At 42.3% G+C, this 13789-nt stretch overlaps 2 long non-coding RNA genes across 2 annotated transcripts; one reads left to right on the top strand and one right to left on the bottom strand.

Annotated features, from left to right (window-relative positions):
- The first annotated feature begins 462 nt into the window (after positions 1-462).
- Positions 463-6455, top strand: LOC113890873. Its single transcript, XR_003510618.1, has 3 exons — positions 463-642; positions 6065-6233; positions 6381-6455. It is a non-coding gene; the product is annotated as an uncharacterized LOC113890873 (long non-coding RNA).
- Positions 6456-6899: 444 nt separating this feature from the next.
- Positions 6900-13329, bottom strand: LOC113890880. The gene is made up of 3 exons (XR_003510619.1): positions 13257-13329; positions 11642-11746; positions 6900-8175 (listed from the first exon to the last, which is right to left on the bottom strand). It is a non-coding gene; the product is annotated as an uncharacterized LOC113890880 (long non-coding RNA).
- Between the last annotated feature and the right edge of the window lie 460 nt (positions 13330-13789).

The following is a 13789-nucleotide window of genomic DNA, read 5'->3' on the forward strand; positions in this document are numbered from 1 at the left end:
GGTGATCTTTAGGTCTATAAGGTCCCCTGGAAAGTTTGTCTTGGCAAATGGATATTAACCAGTTGAAGACAGGCAAATGGCATCTACCACTTTCTATGACAACGCTGTCCATCCCATGTGGCTGGTTCCTTGTCCACATGTTGAATCAACAGGAGTCTGACGTGTTGAGTGAACTTGGGCAAGTCTCTTAACCTCTTAAACTTCCGTTTCTTTTCTGTGAAAGAAAGAGAGCACCCCATTCTGGTTCACATCAGTTTAGTAAATAATTTCATTCCAAGAAAGAGCTTGACCTTGTTGAGAAAGGAACCAAATGGAAGGCAGGCTTTTTTCCTAAAGCAGCTCGATCTTATCAGAGTATTCAGACTCAAAGGTTAGCCTCTGGGAGCTGCTGACTTTAGAGGGGTATTTGAATCTGTGAACTTTTGGCTTAAAAGTAAGAGTTCAACTCTCCTCTGGTTCTCTCTGGTGTTGCAATGTTGGCCAAAGGTGGCTGCTGTACTGTGCGTACAACCGGAAACCCCAAATTGGGTTTGCATCTCTTTGACCGAGCGAGGTGCCTTCCCCAGCCTCACCTCCAGATGTTCCATGGGGGTTTGAAGTGTGGAGGAAGAGTTAACGGAGCTTGGTGTCTCTCTTATTGAGGTGAGTCTGTGCACCCGCATGCACAAGAGAAAGCTGGGGGTGGGGGTGTCCCAGCCTGCTTCTGTAAATGGGTGCCAAGGACAGCCACAGGGTGCTGTAGCCTGGAGGAAAAAATGCTTCTGTAATCATGAGCTAAAGGTTTCCCCCACCTTCCCTCTGAGAAAGTTTGGAGGCTATTTCTTTTTCAGCAAGCTGCCAAGCTTTTCCCCACATCAATATAATTTCAATGACTTTTACAAACTTGCCCGCCTGCTTTTTAATAAGCAGGTCTTTGCATTGATGGTACGTGTGCAAGGTCTGACCTTTTCATAGGAAAAAACATTCATAACCGAAGCCTATATATAGAAGCTGAAGACAGGAGCAGATAAAGATGTAGGTCATATGACTTTGTGTGTGTGAAGCATAATGCAAGAGGGACCCAGCAGACAATTCAAAACTCATGAAATACTGCCACTGGCTTAAGCCTTCCTAATATTTATCAAAGGCTTTCAATAATGACTTTGTTTTCAACTGGGAGCTGTAATGCCACCTTCTATCCCTGAATACAAGACTTTTTTTCTCCACAGAGGAACTTTATTTAAAAATGCCTTTCACTATCTGGTTAACCCTTAACAACTCTTGTTCAAGGAAAGAACAGTGACCACAAAAATGTATCTAGTGAACAAATATTTCACATAATATGATTGGTAATCCAAGTACCTAATTTGCGTCAGAGGAAGACATTTCCCCAGGCTCATGATTAGCTAAGTGAGCAGAAACCAAATTCCTCAGCATTCAAGACTAACGTGATTGAGAGGTTGTTTGCCTTTCCGACAATCTCTCCAGCACCCCTTTTGATACACCCCTTGTTCCGCCAAACCTTCTACTCCTCCCTCTTCGTGTTCCTCCATCCTTGTTTTTGCTCCCTTTCTTCTCCTTTCTTGGCGCCTTCCTTTCTGGACACCTCTGTATGTACAGGTCTGTTCTGACAGCTATGGCTCAACTGCAGTTGCCTCCAAGAATTCTTCCTTCTCTCCCTTCCCAAGCTCTTTGTTCTTTTATGATCTGCTCAGTACTTGCTGTGGATTATGCTTCCAGTATATCCCATTCTTTTAGGCTATAAATTCTTTGACAGCAGGGTAAGAGTCATGTTTGAGGTATTCTGAACCCCCTTAGCATGTAACTCTGAGGTTCATGTACCACCGATAGTACTCATAAAACACATTCCTGCAAAATGTTTATTGAGTGCATGAAATTTGGCATGGGGCGCTGATGGTGATTTGTGGGGTGTTTACGTAGAGCTACTGTGCTAAGCATTATCTCATTTGAGCATCACGTATAAACCCACGAAGCTACTGTTAGTGTGTCACCATCCACAGCTAAAAAAACTAAAGCTCAAAGGAGTTTTAAACATCACCCAACATCACATAGCTGGCAGAATGGTAGACCAGGATTCAAACTCAGATCTGTTGGCCCAGAGGTTTGCTAACTTGCTCCAGATTACAAGAGTTGATTATTAAATGATCAGCAATTTGGCAAAGTGGTTGAAAGCACAGTTCTGATTAAAAATTAAATCACATAAACATATAAATAAATAACATTAAAAACAATGGTAGAAAATACTCAAAACTCATCACTTCCTATTTATTTTATGAAATGTTATCATATATGTTCTTGAGGTTGTTAATATTGCTTTTATCCATATGTTAGAATGATTACCTACTGCTGTGCATCTCTTTCAAATGACACATTCAACAATGTTGCACTGGTAGCTTGAGAGTGGTCTAAGTGGAAACATCTCTACCAAGGATATTGGAAAACACAACAAATGCAACTTGCCCCTTACCACCCCCATCCCACTTAAAGCCAGTTGTTACACATTTACAAACACAACACTGATCTGGCCCCAAAGTGAGACAAATGCTTCAGTAAGTAATATGCTTTAGATCCAATACTCATACAGATTCTTCTGTTTCTAGACTTAACTTTCACTCAGTAGGGCCTAACTTTGAACCATCACAGATAAACTGCTTTCTGATGTTAGAAAATTGACACTTATATGGCTCCTTTCGGAGAAGGCAATGGCAACCCACTCCAGTACTCTTGCCTGGAAAATCCCATGGATGGAGGAGCCTGGTAGGCTGCAGTCCATGAGGTCACGAAGAGTCGGACACGACTGAGTGACTTCACTTTCACTTTTCACTTTCATGCATTGGAGAAGGAAATGGCAACCCACTCCAGTGTTCTTGCCTGGAGAATCCCAGGGATGGGAGAGCCTGATGGGCTGCCGTCTCTGGGGTCACACAGAGTCGGACACAACTGAAGTGACTTAGCAGCAGCATGGCTCCTTTAGGCCTCAGAATTGGAATAAAAGTAACTCTTAGTAGTTATTTTTTTTGCCTATATCCATATATCCTAAACCACTAACACAAATTTAATTATGCCCTTCATCACATCCTCTACCCAGGAACACATGATGAATCTCAAACTAAAGTAGGAATTCTAAAATATGGATGTAAATTTATTTCCCCAAATTTACATGAATATAATAACCTATTGCTTGATTTACATAGTCTTAGAAGCTAGATTTCACGTACAGTTTCCATACTACATATTTTATGTACGGTTCCCATGAAATTAGATCTGACCTTTGAACCACAGGTTGTGGGATGGGTACTAATTCCTTAACTCTGGAGCACGTATGTTAGCATTGCTGAACCTCAGTTTCCTCATCCATACAACAAGGAATTTGATTTAGATGTCCTTACAGATCCTTCTGGTTCTAAATTTCTAAACGACACTACACATCGCTTCTCTTCTTTAGGGCTCAGTTTGTGCATCTGTAACCAACAGTTTTCATTCCAATCCCAAAGAAAGACAATGCCAAAGAATGCTCAAACTACCGCACAATTGCACTCAAACTACCGCACATAAAGTAATGCTCAAAATTCTCCGAGCCAGGCTTCAGCAGTACGTGAACTATGAACTTCCAGATGTTCAGGCTGGTTTTAGAAAAGGCAGAGGAACCAGAGATCAAATTGCTAACATCCGCTGGATCATGGAAAAAGCAAGAGAGTTCCAGAAAAACATCTATTTCTGCTTTATTGACTATGCCAAAGCCTTTGATTGTGTGGATCACAATAAACTGTGGAAAATTCTGAAAGAGATGGGAATACCAGACCACCTGACCTGCCTCTTGAGAAATCTGTATGCAGGTCAGGAAGCAACAGTTAGAACTGGACATGGAACAGCAGACCGGTTCCAAATAGGAAAAGGAGTATGTCAAGGCTGTATATTGTCACCCTGCTTATTTAACTTATATGCAGAGTACATCATGAGAAATGCTGGGCTGGAAGAAGCACAAGCTGGAATCAAGATTGCTGGGAGAAATATCAATAACCTCAGATATGCAGATGACACCACTCTTATGGCAGAAAGTGAAGAGGAACTAAAAAGCCTCTTGATGAAAGTGAAAGTGGAGAGTGAAAAAGTTGGCTTAAAGCTCAACATTCAAAAGACGAAGATCATGGTATCTGGTCCCATCACTTCATGGGAAATAGATGGGGAAACAGTGGAAACAGTGTCAGACTTTGTTTTTTAGGCTCCCAAATCACTGCATCCATGAAATTAAAAGAGGCTTACTCCTTGGAAGAAAAGTTATGACCACCTAGATAGTGTATTGAAAAGCAGAGACATTACTTTGCCAACAAAGGTCTGTCTAGTCAAGGCTATGGTTTATCCAGTGGTCATGTATGGATGCGAGAGTTGGATTGTGAAGAAAGCTGAGAGCCGAAGAATTGATGCTTTTGAACTGTGGTATTGGAGAAGACTTTTGAGAGTCCCTTGTACAGCAAGGAGATCCAGCCAGTCCATTCTAAAGGACATCAGTCCTGGGATTTCTTTGGAAGGAATGATGCTAAAGCTGAAACTCCAGTACTTTGGCCACCTCATGCAAAGAGTTGGCTCATTGGAAAAGACTCTGATGCTGGGAGGGATTGGGGGCAGGAGGAGAAGGGGACGACAGAGGATGAGATGGCTGGATGGCATCACTGATTTGATGGACGTGAGTCTGGGTGAACTCTGGGAGTTGGTGATGGACAGGGAGGCCTGGCGTGCTACGATTCATGGGGTTGCAAAGAGTCGGACATGACTGAGCGACTGAACTGAACTGAACTGAACTGAACCAACAGGGGGTTGAAATGGATAGTTCCTAATGCCCTTTGCAGCTCCATCAGCTTGTGGATCCACGTGAAAAGCCCTGTCTTCCACCTCATGTGTCATGCCTACTGGATACCATCATGCCTTACTTAGCCCTAGGAAAATGCCAGGTCACCTGCTGAACACCCAGAACTCGAGTGTGCCAAGAGAAGACTCAGAGATGGAGCTGCTTTTCTCACTGGGAGCTCTAACTGCCACAGGACCAGGCTGCCATAGCCCTCAAAACAAAGGGAAATGTGTAGGCGGAGGGAGCGCCTCTGTTGTTTTCTTTTAGACGGTCTAGAAGTGAGGGTGAAATATCTGTACAAGGGTTTTGATTTGACACTCCAGCTGGGTCTGCAGTGAGGAGGGTGGGGGTGAGGGAGGCGCAAGACGTAAGACGGGTGACACTTTCTGCTGTACTGGGGAGACGGGGGTGACGGTGGAAAGGGAGAACTGGGGTGATGCTCAGGGTGAGCAGAGCACTCAGCCAGCATGTCTCAGTCTCTGCCCTTACTTGCTGACCCTGAACCTACAGTTCATTTGTATCTCTATGGAAAATCAAAAACTGTTCTTAACCCCTCATCTACATCTCCATCCTCATCCTCCCCCACAAAACCCGTATGCTTTTCAGGTTATAAGCACTTTGACATGTAAAATCTCTTCTGACCCACAAGACAACTCAATGAAATAGGTATCATTGCCTGGACTCTTCAGAGGAAGAGTCGGAGGTTCAGAAAGGGAACTGAAGTTGTTTAAGATCACCTAGGTTGTAGGGCTGAGATTGGAACAGAGTCCATTCTTTGAACTTCAAGTCCATATGTTTCCAGCTCCCAAATGGCTGCAAGGGTTGGAGTAAATGCAATCCTTGAAGTCAAGACTGTTAGTTGAAACCACATGTCTCCGAGTGGCTGCTTTCCTGAGGACTCCCAGAACCACACTCAGGAAAGGAGTCGTTGATCCATTCATGAGCTTAGTGAATCCTTGAAGTGGAGGGCACTCTGCACATTCTCTGCCCAGACTCTTCAAATTTCACATGGGGGAAGTGCAGCCCTCAGAGACATGTGCATGTTCAAAGTCAGGTAGAGAGCAATGGACAAGGCTAAGATTTCACCTGCTGGTCATTGCCATCTGCTCAGGCACTGCTCTCTTTTGATGGCTTTTTAGCTACCAGCAGCATTACAAGATCATGGCTACTCTAAAAGCCTCCACCATCACTGTGAGGTAAAGTAACATTTTCTTCCAGCAGGGACATGGGCAGAAGAACCATGAATGGAGGGAGGCCAACATACTCCGATCTCAGCTGTCATTTTGAATTTGATCTCCTCTGTGCCAGAAATCAGATTTATTGCTGGTGAGAATGGTGACTCATGCTCTTTTGATGCCAACCAACTAATTTATCCTGCTGTGGTTTGGTAGGTACAAATGTTTAGTATGTGAACAAAAATAGAGACCCACCCTCTCCCACCATGCGGGCCCTTAAGATTAGTCTTGCCCAAGCCTGAGGATGTCCTTGAACTCCAATCAAACTTTTACCTCAAATGTAATCTGTTTTATTCTAGGAATCACTGAAACTTGTAACCGAGTCATGAAGGATAGCAAACTGTATCAATAAAAGGGAAGAGTCTCATCTAAGAGTTCCCTGTCTTGAGTGTATTCTCTTTTTTATTATTATTAAATTGATCTGGTACCTTTGGCAGCTCATTTCCTCTCTCTGAGCCACATTATCCCTATCTGCTAAATGAGAGGGTTAAAGTGGGTGACTTTGGGGGATTATCTATTTTAAGGAGCTCCTTTGTTATAAGATCACACTTTTATCAGAGGCATCTCGTTACATCTCAGTTTTCCAATATGGTCTCGAGATGCTTTGGAGGTGAGGTTTAACCTGTGTTCTAGATGGGATTCTGCTCTACTTCTAAAAGGAAAAGGAAAGCTAATAAGAATGGTATCAATTTAACCTGTAAAAAGTTAACTTCAGGATGAGCAAAAGAGGTGCATACAACAAACTTCAGAACTTGACATGACTTAAGCTTTCTCACTCTCATTACAGTATTTCTTTTAAAATCTACTTTTCAGGCCAGATGGACAGGGCACACACCATAACCATCCAAGAGGTGAAGATGAATTCAGAGGAAACCTCTACAGGGATTGAAAGCAAATAACATGTTTTATTTTAATAGTCATGATCATTGTCTCAAGATTTAGCCAGCTTTGGTCCTGGAGAGCTGTCTGTATCAATTTTTCTAACATGATTGTGCAAACTCAGGTCTGAAACTTGGGTTTCTTCATTCACTTTTTCAACTAGTATCTCCTAAAATGCCTATGCAGTGCCAGGCACTTTTGCCATGGCTGTGGAAAAACAAGGATAATTTTAATACTACCCTGATCATAAGGACCTTAGGGTCTTCCCAGAGAAGATTTAACAGGCACACAGATTACTGTAGCTTAAGGCAGTGGCTTCAATGCCATGAGAAAGCTGGAGACAGTTGAGAGGAGAGAGATTCCATCTCACTGAAAGCTCCTCCCACAGGAAGTGGCCTCTCCAGTCTTGATGGTTGTCAGGCAAGATTTTAATTCATTGTGAATAAGCCAGTGATTGGGAGCCTACTTCTCTGTGATTTTTTTTTTTCATCTGTAGAATGTGATAAGAATAGTATCAACCTCATTGACTTGTGAGTAATATGTGATTTCACGTGTATTAAAGCTCTTAGAAAATTTCCTGGAACATTGTAAGTGCTCAAAACATTCATCATGATTTTTATTCTTAGCATCAGAGTAAAATTACCCCAAAGTTTCTTGCAGTCTCAAGAGAGAGATCCATGGAGGGAAGACCCATGCTCATAGACGTCTTTGTGTGTTACAGTGAAACCTACTCAGGTCTTCACAGGTGTCCAGGCTGTGTAGCTCAGAAGGGTGCCATCACTTTTTCCCTCTCCCTTAAACTCATCCTTCTGTCTCTCAAACACATCGTGCGTTTGCACACACACACACACACACACACATGCACAACTGTTTCTGTCTGTAGAAGTTGGACTGTTTATCAAAAGCCCCAGATGTAGGAGTGTTTCAGATAATTTTTGGAAACTGAAATGATTTCAGAGATAATAAGCATCAAGACTGTGGGTGTAAAATAAAAACAATAGGTGAGTTCATAGTGAAATCTTTACATTGAGGAGAGATGGGTTTTCCTTTTTGCTGTCTTTTTTCCCAAAAGCATCATCATTTATGTGGTTTGAAAGTGATCTTTCCTCTGGAAATTAGACACCGTGATACACAACACAAAGACGTAGCTGATTAATTGTATGAACATCTCAATCTCTTTTGAGCGCAGCTTCGTCCTCCTTCAGGCATGGCAGCCTACAAGAATGAATTTGCTTTGAGTCATATATTTTACATAAACCAAAGAGGTTACCCCTAAGATGAACTGTCTGGCTTACTCTTCCCTACCCCCACCGCATCCCACACACCATCGCAGGAAGGTATTAGCAGTTTCAAAACTTGAACTTTCTCTCAAGCATTTCTTTACTTGAACCAATCAGGATTTCTACATTAAAAAAATTATTGTCACAGTGCCGTGTGTAATGAATGACTATGGGCATGTTGTTCTTTTAGATGTAAAGCTAATGAGACAGTATTTCTCATTTACCATCAGTGTGGCAAATACTAGGGAGAGGTACTGCTGTCTTGGATATTCAGCAGTGTTTTTTATCTCTCTGGTCGCATTGTGAACAGAGACAAGCAGTTGCAAGAGGCTGACCAGGATGGGGAGTATTGAAATTTGTCTAATTTACCCTGCATCTCTTCTATTTTACAGATGGAGAGATCGAGGGCCAGAAAGAGAAAGCGACTTGTAGAAGGTCGTAGAGGGGTTAGAACCCAGAACTTTTGAATCGCAGTCCAGGATTCTAACAATAGAACAGAAGATTAGCACTAGCCCACAACCACAGTGCTCTCATAAAGTGTAATGACATGGTACAATAATATCTGACTTGAATGGTTGTTATGGGGGTAAATGAGATAACAAATGTGAAATATTCATGTAAAATCTTAGAGTGCTACCTAGGTGGTTGATAGAGTGCAGAACATCTATACAAGTCAAGGGAGAGATGAGGATTATTTTCTTCCTGCAAATAAAACAGAAGTAGTCCCAGGGTCATTTTAAATGTGTTTGCCTGATGCCTTCTTTTAGCCTGAAGTTTCCTTCGCATAGTTCAGCATGAGGGAGTTTCATGTCGTTCTAGACGAAAGATAATTTGTCTGTCTCTCATATAACTAGCAATCTCTAACCAAGCACAAATGTGGCTGAGGTCAAAAGCAGAAACACTACCCTAAACTTGAAAATGGCATTTGCAGACTTAAGCCTAGAGCAGGAATTCTTCACTCAAAGTGGGGGCTCCTCAGTCAAACAGGTAAATAGTACCTTTGGCACCACAAAGACTTCTTCTAGAGCGAGGAAGATGGGAAGAGACAGCAGAAGGTTACTTCACAAGAAGTTGGGCTCGAGAATAGAAGTCCTTGCTGTTCATGGGACTTTTCTGATAGGGATTTAAGACAAGCTGAGTCACCTGTGAGACTGGCAGCAACACCTTGGATGCTTGCATAAGCATGATCAGAATTGTTTGGTGCCGGCCACAGGAGGAAGTTCCCATGAGACAGAGTGTGGCTTAGAAATTTCGGACAATCTAAAATATGTTAACATAGAGCCAGACTGCCTCTGAGAAGACAGCACATAGTCTTAGAAGCCATTCTACAGGGGCTGTGGAAGGGGTGCTGAAAAGAGGCTGCAGACCAGACAAAGCCCCCTGCACAATGCCACCCTCTAAGAGTCTCTCTGAAAGCCTAGAATTCCTTTTTTCCATAGAGGGAGGATGCTGAAAGAGCTACGGGAGTTAGAATGGCAATGGACAGGATGGAAAATCTTTAAGCGGCCTCACCTTTCTTCTCCCATAAAAAGAGAGTGATGAGATCCTGCTCTCAGGGAAATGAAAGGGCAGTAACTTTCCAAAGCAATCAAAGATGCTGCCTCTAGTCCTATATTCAGGCCACATGTGGAAGTGCTTGCTTTCAGATGGATTGTGGGTTTTTGTTTTTTTTTTTTCCAGCTCAAAGTCTTCTGTGGCTGAAATGATGTGATCCAGATTGTACAGTGGAGTTGCTCCATGCTAGGCGGTACCTGGCTTGGAGGGTCGCCTTCCATGGCCTAGCAAATACAGTACTGAGGTCGGGTACAGCAGGAGGTGGTAGTGGTACTGGGGTGTTGTAAGAGTTTTCTTGGAATCTATGATGCTGCTTTAAAAGACCAATGGGATCATCAGAGAATGTCCTGCTGTTTATCACAATGGGATCCATAGCACACTGATTCTATGAGATCCATGTTCTAGGGCCAACTTAGAGGAATGTTGCACATTCCATAGTCCCCCTCCCCATGTAGATTTGCATGTAAAGGCTCTGAGAAGGGCCAGAGCAAAGCAACCTGTTTCATTTTGAATAATCCTTCTTTTTTTTCTGACTTATTTGACCATGATAACCATTTTTACTTAACACTACAGTCATCCTGGGTTCTTATGCTCCATAGAAAATCCTTTGGGTAACATTTTTGGTTAATTCCATGGATTCAGTAGTCACTGACACAAGGACCCACAGAATGTTAACATTGAAAGCAACACAGAATTCAATGCCTTCTTCTACTTTTTAAATAAAGAAAGCAGAGACTTAGAAGTTTGTACCAAAGTAATGAACAACAGCCATTAATCCTGACCTTTAAGAACCTAAAATTCTAAAATGTCAACAAATGACTGTGTAACATTAGGTCATGGATTGTGATGTAATATTATATTATATATAAGGTTAAATGGGAGTTCCAAGAATACAGGAGTTGGAATGAATAGAACTGGTTTCTAATCTGAGGTATCTGCTTTTTTCACTCTTATGGCATGGGCCCATCACTTTTATTAGCACTGGGTACTCTCTCCTGTCTAAATTGGGGAAGATAAAGCTTGTCTGGCTAATTTCACAAGTTCTGGTGAGAATGAAGATAGAAAAAGGATGTGAAAGTGGTTTATAAATTGAAAGGTACTATGTAAATGGTAGAGATCCTTTTTCTCCCTAACAGGTTGATGTATCAGTTGACATTGGGAGGCATTGCCATTGTATACATTTTCCATCGATTTCCTGTTTCTTGAAGTTTGCTTGTATCTCTCCATACACTCCATCTTTTAACTGCTTTCCCAGGTTAGTGGGATGACCTCTGTGTGGATGCTCTCAGCAAAGTCACAAAGTCAGTTGCCCCCCTGGAATGAGACATGTAACCTAGGACCTTAACTCACACCCAGTCAAGCTGACTTGCAAGGGAAAGCAGAAAGCTATGGGCAGGGACAAACCCTCATAAACACCTGTGAAGGACACAAAGGCCTCTGAATTCTGTCTTGTCGGGACTGAACAAAAGAAAAGGAAGAAACCAACATTAGTACCAGGAGAAAAGAGAGTGACAGAGACAGAAAGACTCGGTTCATGAAGCCTGGGTATCTTATCTCTGGAATGTTATTGATAACCTAAGTGTAGTGTGAGATCTTAAGTGAAATGAATTGGTGGTTTCAGTTCCGGATATGGTATGCAAAGAAAAAAAAATTGCTCTTTGAAATTCAGAGCTTCCTCGTCTGGGCTTCAGGAAGCCACACGCCTGAAGCTGAGTGTGGAAACTGACTCATTTCTAGCCCTTTGAGATTAGCCTTTCCAGCCCCCAGACTGTGGGCAGGATCTGAGGCCTATTGGGTCCAGCCAAGCCTGGAGAAGGAGATCAGAAAGAAAAGTGTTGGATACACACCTCTTTTCGGGTGCTCGACCTCCCAGAAGGTTCTAGGCGCAGTGGACCTTCTGGACAAACTACTCCCAAAGCTCTTCAACTTGCAGTTGGTAGTAGGTGGGTGGCCTAAAGTGGGAGGAAACAAAAATTCAAAAGCAGTAACTACCTAATTTTTAAGGAGACATTAAAGCAGGTTGTCTGGCTGACCCACTTGGTGGACCAACTTGACTGTGAGGTTTTGAGTGTGAAGGATATCATATGTTTCCATACCAACCAGCCCTCAGAAGCAATGAGTCATTTTCCATGACTGCCCCAACAATCTGTGGATCTGGTATTCTATGGGCCACTCAGGGACAGGGGAGCCCCAGGGGTATTTAAAATAACTTCTAGGAAGAGAAAAGCATGTTAAAAATCACATTTTCCCGTTTTTTATTTACACTTCAAACATGATTGCCCATGATGTGTCAGTTAAACTGAAGCAGGGAACCCCAGGCATGACAGGAGGGAACTCAGATTTCCTAGAAGGGTCATTCCAAGCTTGACCCTTTAGACCTTAAATCAGCAGTTTCCAGACTGCCTGCAGACCATCTCAGTGAGAGAAATAGCCCCTAAGATGATCTTTTATTTCAATCTGATTGACGTATTAAAAAAACCTGAACAATGTGTTTGAAGATAATGTGAAGAATGCTGGTTTAAATGAGAAGCTAGTGAGAGACAAGATGATATTGGGGAACGGGGACCAGCAAAAGACCTGGCTGAGGGTCAGGAGCCCAGAGTTTACCAGCTCCATGGCCTCTGGCAATCCACTTAATCTCTCTAAACCTCACTTGTTCATCTATAAAGGGAGAACACTAATTTAAAAATACAGCACACATGTGAAGGCATTTGCCTTATAAATGGTAAACGCTGTGCAAAGGTTCATAGTTATTACTACCTATAAGCTTTTAAACATTAATGATGAATCTGTGTTAGAAGTGAAAAGTTTAGACTTCATCATAGAATAAGCATTCGTCTTCTCAATTTCTACATCTGGAAAGCACTCATGAAACACTTTAACTCACATTATTGACTTATTTGCATGGCACTTCCAAAAAAATATCCGAAATAGCTCACATGATATAGAGGTAACAATCTCATTTTAAAAAAAAACAGATAAAAGATTAAGACCTGGCCAGGAAAGAAGAGGACAGTGAGGAAGAAGAGAACTCAGAATTATAATAACTTTACTGAAGCATAGAGTGTGATTTTTGAGCCTCCCAGCAGCTTAGACAAAGAGGGAACTTTGCAGTATTATGCAGTACTTTTAATCCAGTAAAGGAAGAATAGTTATGTATGGATTGGGAAGGGGGACCAAACCCTTCTTGGCCCTAAAGTCTACACGAAATGTATCATTTACATCTTTATTTAAGCGATTTGAAAAAATAAAATGAACAGGATCTTCAAAAGCACACAGCAAAGATACCGTTCCAGTCTAACCACTAAGAGATATTTCCCTTTGTGAATCAGTGCTTGCCTTCCCAGAACAAACAAACAGCAAGATGATTAATAGAAGAAGCAGGCTGCCTTTAAAAAATAGGGCAGTGAAAATCAGAATGTTTGCCCCTGGCAGGGGCTTGCCACTAACCCAGGTACTCACAGAGGCAGTCACCATTCATTAGGGGAGTCCAGTCAGCAAGGCAATCTACGAGGTGCCTTGCACAAGGTCACCTGGTGTCTCTGAAACTGACTCTGCATTCTGAGTTCCTTAATATGATTTTTTAGGTCACAGTGTTCTAGGCAAAGCTCCCTATTGATGTACATCTCTCATGCAAGATTTAGATCACCTCTTTTCGGGCAGAGCTCCATGGAAACACCGCCCATGATTTCTGAAGTGGAGACTGATTGAATCCCAGTAATGCCCAGCTAGAGTGGACAGTGAGTCTGCAGCTGACCCGTTGCTGGACAGTTGGCAAGCCTGAGACTCCCAGAATATAGTCCTTAGAGGCCACTATTGTTTTGATGCCACAGTAAATTCCTGTTTACCTAAGGTGGCTAGGCAATGAAATATTCTGGGCAATGGAAAATTCTGGTTCATGTTGTTGCCATCTATATCATTTACTGATACTTGGTCTCCAAATACTAAATTGCAACACACTTTGCTAAACACTAAAATCATACACTGGTATGATT

The sequence above is a fragment of the Bos indicus x Bos taurus genome, chromosome 1 (assembly GCF_003369695.1).
Source record: "Bos indicus x Bos taurus breed Angus x Brahman F1 hybrid chromosome 1, Bos_hybrid_MaternalHap_v2.0, whole genome shotgun sequence".
In the NCBI taxonomy this organism is placed as follows: domain Eukaryota; kingdom Metazoa; phylum Chordata; class Mammalia; order Artiodactyla; family Bovidae; genus Bos; species Bos indicus x Bos taurus.